The sequence below is a fragment of the Triticum aestivum genome, chromosome 7B (assembly GCF_018294505.1).
Source record: "Triticum aestivum cultivar Chinese Spring chromosome 7B, IWGSC CS RefSeq v2.1, whole genome shotgun sequence".
Lineage (NCBI taxonomy): Eukaryota > Viridiplantae > Streptophyta > Magnoliopsida > Poales > Poaceae > Triticum > Triticum aestivum.
Genome location: NC_057813.1, coordinates 56,059,062 through 56,069,491, shown reverse-complemented (window position 1 = coordinate 56,069,491; position 10,430 = coordinate 56,059,062).

The following is a 10,430-nucleotide window of genomic DNA, read 5'->3' as shown; positions in this document are numbered from 1 at the left end:
CAGAGATACCTCTCCGACAATCGGAGTGACAAAACCTAATCTCGAAATACGCCAACCCAACATGTACCTTTGGAGACACGTGTAGTACTCCTTTATAATCACCAGTTACATTGTGACGTTTGGTAGCACCCAAAGTGTTCCTCCAGTAAACGGGAGTTGCATAATCTCATAGTTACAGGAACATGTATAAGTCATGAAGAAAGCAATAGCAAAATACTTAAACGATCAAGTGCTAAGCTAACGGAATGGGTCAAGTCAATCACATCATTCTCCTAATGATGTGATCCCGTTAATCAAATAACAACTCTTTGTCCATGGTTAGGAAACATAACCATCTTTGATTAACGAGCTAGTCAAGTAGAGGCATACTAGTGACACTCTGTTTGTCTATGTATTCACACATGTATTATGTTTTCGGTTAATACAATTCTAGCATGAATAATAAACATTTATCATGATATAAGGAAATAAATAATAACTTTATTATTGCCTCTAGGGTATATTTCCTTCAGTCTCCCACTTGCACTAGAGTCAATAATCTAGATCACATCGCCATGTGATTTAACATCAATAGTTCACATCACCATGTGATTAACACCCATTGTTCACATCGTCATGTGACCAACACCCAAAGGGTTTACTAGAGTCAATAATCTAGTTCACATCGCTATGTGATTAACACCCAAAGAGTACTAAGGTGTGATCATGTTTTGCTTGTGAGAGAAGTTTAGTCAACGGGTCTGCCACATTCAGATCCATATGTATTTTGCAAATCTCTATGTCAACAATGCTCTACACGGAGCTATTATAGCTAATTGCTCCTACTTTCAATATGTATCTAGATCGAGACTTAGAGTCATCTAGATCTGTGTCAAAACTTGCATCGACGTAACCTTTTACGACGAACCTTTTTTTTCACCTCCATAATCGAGAAATATTTCCTTATTCCACTAAGGATAATTTTGACCGTTGTCCAGTGATCTACTCTTAGATCACTATTGTACTCCCTTGCTTAACACAGTGTAGGGTATACAATAGATCTGGTACACAGCATGGCATACTTTATAGAACCTATGGTTGAGGCATAGGGAATGACTTTCATTCTCTTTCTATCTTCTGCCGTGGTCGAGTTTTGAGTCTTACTCAATTTACACCTTGTAACACAGGCAAGAACTCTTTCTTTGACTGTTCCATTTTGAGCTACTTCAAAATCTTGTCAAGGTATGTACTTATTGAAAAACTTATCAAGCGTCTTGATCTATCTCTATAGATCTTGATGCTCAATATGTAAGCAGCTTCTCCGAGGTCTTTCTTTGAAAAAACTCCTTTCAAACACTCCTTTATGCTTTGCAGAATAATTCTACATTATTTCCGATCAACAATATGTCATTCACATATACTTATCAGAAATGATGTAGTGCTCCCACTCACTTTCTTGTAAATACAGGCTTCACCGCAAGTCTGTATAAAACTATATGCTTTGACCAACTCATCAAAGCATATATTCCAACTCCAAGATGCTTGCACCAGTCCATAGATGGATCGCTGGAGCTTGTACATTTTGTTAACACCTTTAGGATTGACAAAACCTTCTGGCTGCATCATATACAACTCTTTTTTAATAAATCCATTAAGGATTGCAGTTTTGTTATCCATTTGCCAGATTTCATAAAATGCGGCAATTGCTAACATGATTCGGACAGACTTTAAGCATCGATACGAGTGAGAAAATCTCATCGTAGTCAACACCTTGAACTTTGTCAAAAACCTTTTTCGACAAGTCTAGCTTTGTAGATAGTAACACTACTATCAGCGTCCGTCTTCCTCTTAAAAATCCATTTAATCTCAATGGCTTGCTGATCATCGGGCAAGTCAACCAAAGTCCATACTTTGTTCTCATACATGGATCCCATCTCAGATTTCATGGCCTCAAGCCATTGTGCGGAATCTGGGCTCACCATCGCTTCTTCATAGTTCGTAGGTTCATCATGATCTAGTAGCATGACTTCCAGAACAGGATTGCTGTACCACTCCGGTGCGGATCTTACTCTGGTTTACCTACGAGATTCGGTAGTAACTTGATCTGAAGTTACATGATCATCATCATTAGCTTCCTCACTAATTGGTGTAGTAGTCACAGGAACATATTTCTGTGATGAACTACTTTCCAATAAGGGAGAAGGTACAATTACCTTATCAAATTCTACTTTCCTCCCACTCACTTCTTTCGAGAGAAACTCCTTTCTCTAGAAAGGATCCATTCTTAGCAACGAATGTCTTGCCTTCAAATCTGTGATAGAAGGTGTACCCAACTTTCTCCTTTGGGTATCCTATGAAGACACATTTCTCCGATTTGGGTTTGAGCTTATCAGGATGAAACTTTTTCACATAAGCATCGCAACTCCAAACTTTAAGAAACAACAACTTTGGTTTCTTGCCAAACCACAGTTCATATTGTGTCGTCTCAACGGACTTAGGTGGTGCCCCTTTTTAACGTGAATGCAGCTGTCTTTAATGCATGACCCCAAAACGATAGTGGTAAATCGGTAAGAAACATCATAGATTGTACAATATCCAATAAAGTATGGTTATGACGTTCGGACACACCATTACGCTGTGGTGTTCCGGGTGGCGTGAGTTGCGAAACTATTCCGCATTGTTTCAAATGTAGACCAAACTCGTAACTCAAATATTCTCCTCCACGATCAGATCGTAGAAATTTTATTTTCTTGTTACGATGATTTTCAACTTCACTCTGAAATTCTTTGAACTTTTCAAACGTTTCAGACTTATGTTTCATTAAGTAGATATACCCATATCTGCTCAAATCATCTGTGAAGGTCAGAAAATAATGATACTTGCTGTGAGCCTCAACACTCATCGGATCGCATACATCAGTATGTATTATTTCCAATAAGTCAGTTGCTCGCTCTATTGTTCCGGAGAATGGAGTCTTTAGTCATCTTTCCCATAAGGCATGGTTCGCAAGCATCAAGTGATTCATAATCAAGTGATTCCAAAATCCCATCAGCATGGAGTTTCTTCATGCGCTTTACACCAATATGACCTAAACTGCAGTGCCACAAATAAGTTGCACTATCATTATTAACTTTGCATCTTTTGGTTTCAATATTATGAATATGTGTATCACTACGATCGAGATCCAACGAACCATTTTCATTGGGTGTGTAACCATATAAGGTTTTATTCATGTAAACAGAACAACGATTTATTCTCTTACTTAAATGAATAACCGTATTGCAGTAAACATGATCAAATCATATTCATGCTCAACGCAAACACCAAATAACACTTATTTAGTTTCAACACTAATCCCGAAAGTATAGGGAGTGTGCGATGATGATCATATCAATCTTGGAACTACTTCCAACACACATCGTCACCTCACCTTTTTACTATTTTCTGTTTATTCTGCAACTCCCGTTTCGAGTTACTACTCTTAGCAACTGGACCAGTATTAAAATGCCGAGGGGTTGCTATAAACACTAGTAAAGTACACATCAATAACATGTATATCCAATATACCTTTGTTCACTTTTGCCATCCTTCTTATCCGCCAAATACATGGGGCAGTTCCACTTCCAGTGACTAGTCCTTTTCCAGTAGAAGCACTTAGTCTCAGGTTTAGGACCAGACTTGGGCTTCTTCACTTGAGCAGCAACTTGCTTGCCGTTCTTCTTGAAGTTCCACTTCTTCCCTTTGCCCTTTTCTTGAAACTAGTGGTCTTGTCAACCATCAACACTTGATGCTTTTCTTGATTTCTACCTTCATCGATTTCAGCATCACGAAGAGCTTGGGAATCGTTTTCGTCATCCCTTGCATACTATAGTTCATCACGAAGTTCTACTAACTTGGTGATGGTGACTAGAGAATTCTGTCAATCACTATCTTATCTGGAAGATTAACTCCCACTTGATTCAAGCGATTGTAGTACCCAGACAATCTGAGCACATGCTCACTAGTTGAGCGATTCTCCTCCATCTTTTAGCTATAGAACTTGTTGGAGACTTCATATCTCTCAACTCGGGTATTTGCTTGAAATATTAACTTCAACTCGTGGAACATCTCATATGGTCCATGATGTTCAAAACATCTTTGAAGCCCCGATTCTAAGCCGTTAAGCATGGTGCACTAAACTATCAAGTAGTCATCATATTGAGCTAGCCAAACGTTCATAACGTCTGCATCTGCTCCTGCAATAGGTCTGTCACCTAGCGGTGCATTAAGGACATAATTCTTCTGTGTAGCAATGAGGATAAACCTCAGATCACGGATCCAATCCGCATCATTTCTACTAACATCTTTCAACACAATTTTCTCTAGGAACATATCAAAATAAACATATGAAAGCAGCAACGCAAGCTATTGATCTACAACATAATTTGCAAAATACTACCAGGACTAAGTTCATGATAAATTAAAGTTCAATTAATCATATTACTTAAGAACTCCCACTTAGACAGACATCTCTCTAGTCATCTAAGTGATCACGTGATCCAAATCAACTAAACCATGTCCGATCATCACGTGAGATGGAGTAGTTTCAATGGTGAACATCATTATGTTGATCATATCTACTATATGATTCACGCTCGACCTTTCGGTCTCCGTGTTCCGAGGCCATATCTGTATATGCTAGGCTCGTCAAGTTTAACCCGAGTATTCCGCGTGTGCAACTGTTTTGCACCCGCTGTATTTGAACGTAGAGCCTATCACACCCGATCATCACATGGTGTCTCAGCACGAAGAACTTTCGCAACGGTGCATACTCAGGGAGAACACTTCTTGATAATTAGTGAGAGATCATCTTAAAAAGCTACCGTCAATCAAAGCAAGATAAGATGCATAAAGGATAAACATCACATGCAATCAATATAAGTGATATGATATGGCCATCATCATCTTGTGCTTGTGATCTCCATCTTCGAAGCACCGTCGTGATCACCATCGTCACCGGCGCGACACCTTGATCTCCATCGTAGCATCGTTGTCGTTATGCCATCTATTGCTTCTACGACTATCGCTACCGCTTAGTGATAAAGTAAAGCAATTACAGGGCGTTTGCATTTCATACAATAAAGCGACAACCATATGGCTCCTGCCAGTTGCCGATAACTTCGGTTACAAAACATGATCATCTCATACAATAAAATATAGCATCACGTCTTGACCATAACACATCACAACATGCCCTGCAAAAACAAGTTAGACGTCCTCTACTTTGTTGTTGCAAATTTTATGTGGCTGCTACGGGCTTAGCAAGAACCGTTCTTACCTATGCATCAAAACCACAACGATAGTTCGTCAAGTTAGTGCTGTTTTAACCTTCGCAAGGACCGGGCATAGCCACACTCGATTCAGCTAAAGTGAGAGAGATAGACACCCGCCAGCCACCTTTAAGCACGAGTGCTCGTAACGGTGAAACCAGTCTCGCGTAAGCGTACGCGTAATGTCGGTCCGGGCCGCTTCATCTCACAATACCGCCGAACCAAAGTATGACATGCTGGTAAGCAGTATGACTTGTATCGCCCACAACTCACTTGTGTTCTACTCGTGCATATAACATCAAGGCATAAAACCTAGGCTCGGATGCCACTGTTGGGGAACGTAGTAATTTCAAAAATTTCCTACACACACGCAAGATCATGGTGATGCATAGCAACGAGAGGGGAGAGTGTTGTCTACATACCCTTGTAGACCATAAGCGGAAGCGTTAGCACAACGCGGTTGATGTAGTCGTACGTCTTCATGGCCCGACCGATCAAGCACCGAAACTACGGCACCTTCGAGTTCTTGCACACGTTCAGCTCGATGACGTCCCTCGAACTCCGATCCAGCCGAGTGTCGAGGGAGAGTTCCGTCAGCACGACGGCGTGGTGACGATCTTGATGTTCTACCGTCGCAGGGCTTTGCCTAAGCACCGCTACAATATTATCGAGGTGGACTATGGTGGAGGGGGGCACCGCACACGGCTAAGAGATCCAAGGGATCAATTGTTGTGTCTTTGGTGCTAGCCCTGCCCCTCTATTTATATGTTGAGCCCTGGGGTCGAAACTTGGAGCAAAAGCCTCCTCAAAGTCGGTTTTGCCCGAAAGGCAAGAGTCCCACTCGGACTCCAGGACCAAACGCCACAACCCTTGGCGTCTGGCCCAGACGCCATGGGCCTCGGCGTCTGGCCCAGGGCCAGACGCCAGGGTCTCCGGCGTTTGGCCCCCTGGCCTCTGCAAAACTCCTTTTGCACCGACCTAAAGCCTCATGGGCTTGACCCCTTGGCCTAACCATATCATCCAATATATGAATCTTTACGTCTCGACCATTTCGAGACTCCTCGTCATGTCCCCGATCTCATCTGGGACTCCGAACTCCTTCGGTACATCAAAACATGTAAACTCATAATATAACTGTCATCGAAACCTTAAGCGTGCGGACCCTACGGGTTCGAGAACAATGTAGACATGACTGAAACACGTTTCCGATCAATAACCAATAGCGGAACCTGGATGCTCATATTGGCTCCCACATATTCTATGAAGATCTTTATCGGTCAGACCGCATAACAACATACGTTGTTCCCTTTGTCATCGGTATGTTACTTGCCCGAGATTCGATCGTCGGTATCTCAATACCTAGTTTAATCTCGTTACCGACAAGTCTCTTTACTCGTTCCGTAATACATCATCTCACAACTAACTCATTAGTTGTAATGCTTGCAAGGCTTAAGTGATGTGTATTACCGAGAGGGCCCAGAGATACCTCTCCGACAATCGGAGTGACAAAACCTAATCTCGAAATACGCCAACCCAACATGTACCTTTGGAGACACCTGTAGTACTCCTTTATAATCACCCAGTTACGTTGTGACGTTTGGTAGCACCCAAAGTGTTCCTCTGATAAACGGGAGTTGCATAATCTCATAGTTACAGGAACATGTATAAGTCATGAAGAAAGCAATAGCAAAATACTTAAACGATCAAGTGCTAAGCTAACGGAATGGGTCAAGTCAATCACATCATTCTCCTAATGATGTGATCCCGTTAATCAAATAACAACTCTTTGTCCATGGTTAGGAAACATAACCATCTTTGATTAACGAGCTAGTCAAGTAGAGGCATACTAGTGACACTCTGTTTGTCTATGTATTCACACATGTATTATGTTTCCGGTTAATACAATTCTAGCATGAATAATAAACATTTATCATGATATAAGGAAATAAATAATAACTTTATTATTGCCTCTAGGGTATATTTCCTTCAATAGCCTCCACACAAAATCTAACTGTTACACACAATCTACCAAACTCGGTGGGACCGAATCGTTAAACTCAGTCAGACCGATTTAGCAAATAATGTGACCGTTAGGGTTTTCGGTGGGACCGAAATGCAACTCAGTAGGACCGATTCGGTTAGGGTTAGGGCATAACGTAATCTCGGTGAGACCGATTACACAAACTCGGTGAGACCGATTTTGGTAATTAGCTAACCAGAGAGTTGGTCAGGCAAACTCGGTTGGACCGATTATCAAACTCGGTGGGACCTATTTTGGTAATGAGTCAACCAGGAAGTTTGCATTGTAATCTCGGTAGTACCGATTGCTCAAACTCGGTGAGACCGATTTTGATAATGGACATACACAGAGAGATTACAATCCCATCTCGGTGAAACCGAGATCCCTATCGGTGAGACCGATTTGCCTATGGTTTGTGGCAGTGGCTAAGACATCCAAACTCAGTGGCGCCGGATAGAAAGAATCAGTGGGGCCGAGTTTGACTTTAGGTTTAGGACATATGTGTGGAAGTGGGAAAGTAGTTGAGGGTATTTGGAGCATATCACTAAGCACTTTGAAGCAAGAGGCTCATTAAGCAACACCTCATCCCTCCTTGATAGTATTGGCTTTTCCTATAGACTCAATGTGATCTTGGATCACTAAAATGTAAAATGAAGAGTCTTGAGCTTGAAGCTTGAGCCAATCCTTTGTCCTTAGCATCTTGAAGGAGTTCCCACATCCTTTAGTCCATGCCACTCCATTGTTGAACTTATCTGAAACATACTAGATAAAAGTGTTAGTCCAACAAGAGATATGTTGACATTAATTACCAAAACCACCTAGGGAGCACTTGTGCTTTCAGCAACACTCTTTCTCTTTTTGGTGTCTCGATGCCAAAGGGGGAGAGAGTTTAGGTATTTGTGTCGTTGTTGTCGTTGTCTGTCTGTTTTGCGAGTGTGTCTTGTTTGTGGTGTGTTTTCCCGCCGTTTGCTTTGCTTGGTTTTGTGCCAGTGAGACCTAAGTTCCAGACATATGGTGTGAGACATATGCTACCCTATCTTTATATTATCCTTATCTATGTCTATCTAGTCCTTCGGTATCTTATGAGTTGCATGCTTACCCTGTTATATACTTTGCTCTCATATATCCTGCTTAGGTTGTTGGTCTATAAAATGTAGGGGGAGCGTTGATCCTAGTATGTGTGCCGTGCAGTCCAAAGCACTTATCTAGATAGCACACATCTAGGGGGAGCCCATCTACATTTTAGAGTTGTGGGGATTGCGCATGCCCTATGTCTTTTCCCGTTTATGCAAATCCCGTATTGTCATCAATCCACCAAAAAGGGGGAGATTGTAAGGACATATTTATCCCCAAGGTGTTTTGGTGATTGATGACAATGCTTTTGCGGACTAATCGTGTGCGTTGAGATTTTCAGAGATTCATCCTTTGGCACGAGACGATTCCCTCCCCTCGGTGTTTTATTCAAGACGGTGCATCTCCTTCGTTTCTCTGTTGGTGGACTAGTTTCGTAGGAGTCACCATACTATAAAGAGGGGATCAGCTTTGGTAAGGCTAGGGTGGAATCAACACGTACACATCCTTATCGCACCCGCTGATCCTTCCCGCTTCAATGGAGTTTTCCTTCCCTTCCTGGCTTGCCCTGTCTAGTCCCAGCGGTAGTACCGTGGGCCACAACGGTAGTACCACCGAAGCACAACAAGCGGTAGTACCGCTCCTTCAATAGTAGTACCGCTTGCTATCTTCCACCGTAGTACCGCTGTGGCTCCGGGCTACTACCGCCTCGACTCGAGGCCTCGTTTTCTCGTGTCGGGTTCTGTGGCACTAGCTGCGGCAGTTGTGGCGGTAGTACCGCTCTTGAGCGGTAGTACCGCCTTTACCACCATGGTAGTACCGCTCTGGGTCCAGGACCTTTCTCCCCTCATGTGTGCGGCAGTACCGCTAGGTGGCACGGTAGTACCGCTGGCTCAGCGGTAGTACCGCCCACCCAAGCGGTAGTACCGCTCTCTGCGGGGCTGCTTGGTGGGGTAACGGTTGGATTGTTCCCCCCACTATATAAAGGGGTCTTCTTCCCCAAAGTTGACCTACCTCTCCCCCAAAAGCTCCATTGTTGCTCCAAGCTTCATTTTTGCCCGATCTCTCTCCCTAGCCAATCAAACTTGTTGATTTGCTTGGGATAGGTTGAGAAGGCCCCGATCTACACTTCCACCAAGAGAAATTTGATTCCCCCACTAATCCCCAGCGGATCTTGTTACTCTTGGGTGTTTGAGCACCCTAGACGGTTGAGGTCACCTCGGAGCCATAGTCCATTGTGGTGAAGCTTCATGGTGTCGCTGGGAGCCTCCAATTAAGTTGTGGAGATAGCGCCAACCTTGTTTGTAAAGGTTCGGTCGCCGCCTTCAAGGGCACCAATAGTGGAATCACGACATCTCGCATTATGTGAGGGCGTGAGGAGAATACGGTGGCCCTAGTGGCTTCTTGGGGAGCATTGTCCCTCCACACCGCTCTAACGGAGACGTACTTCCTCTCAAAAGGAAGGAATTTTGGTAACACATCCTCGTCTCCATCGTCTCCACTCTTGGTTATCTCGTGCCTTTACTTGTGCTAGCTTTTTGTGTTGTATCCCCTGCTTGCTTGTGCACTTATTGTTGTTGCATCATATAGGTTGTTCACCTAGTTGCATATTTAGACAACCTACTTTGATGCAAACTTTAATTTGGTAAAGAAAAGCTAAAAATTGTTAGTTGCCTATTCACCCCCCCTCTAGTCAACTATATCGATCCTTTCAGCCGCAACGACTCTTGGTCATCCGGCCCATAACGTATCCCTTGAGCCATTCCAAGCTGCCCTGCAAGAACTCAAATACATCGTGCGCTGGCCCCATGGTGGGCGCCAACTGTCGTGGAAAGGTCATGGCAGATGTCCTAGCAAAAGGACTTAGTCGTGGAGCCATCGCAACTAGGAAGCTTAAAGGGGTTAAAACAGGACAAAGGACACAGGAGTTTATACTGGTTCGGCCCCTTGCGGTGAAGGTAAAGGCCTAATCCAGTTTGAGGTGGGATTGCTTATCTCTCGATTACCAGGGAGTGAATCCGCTTGACCTAGTTCTCGATATGATGTTACTT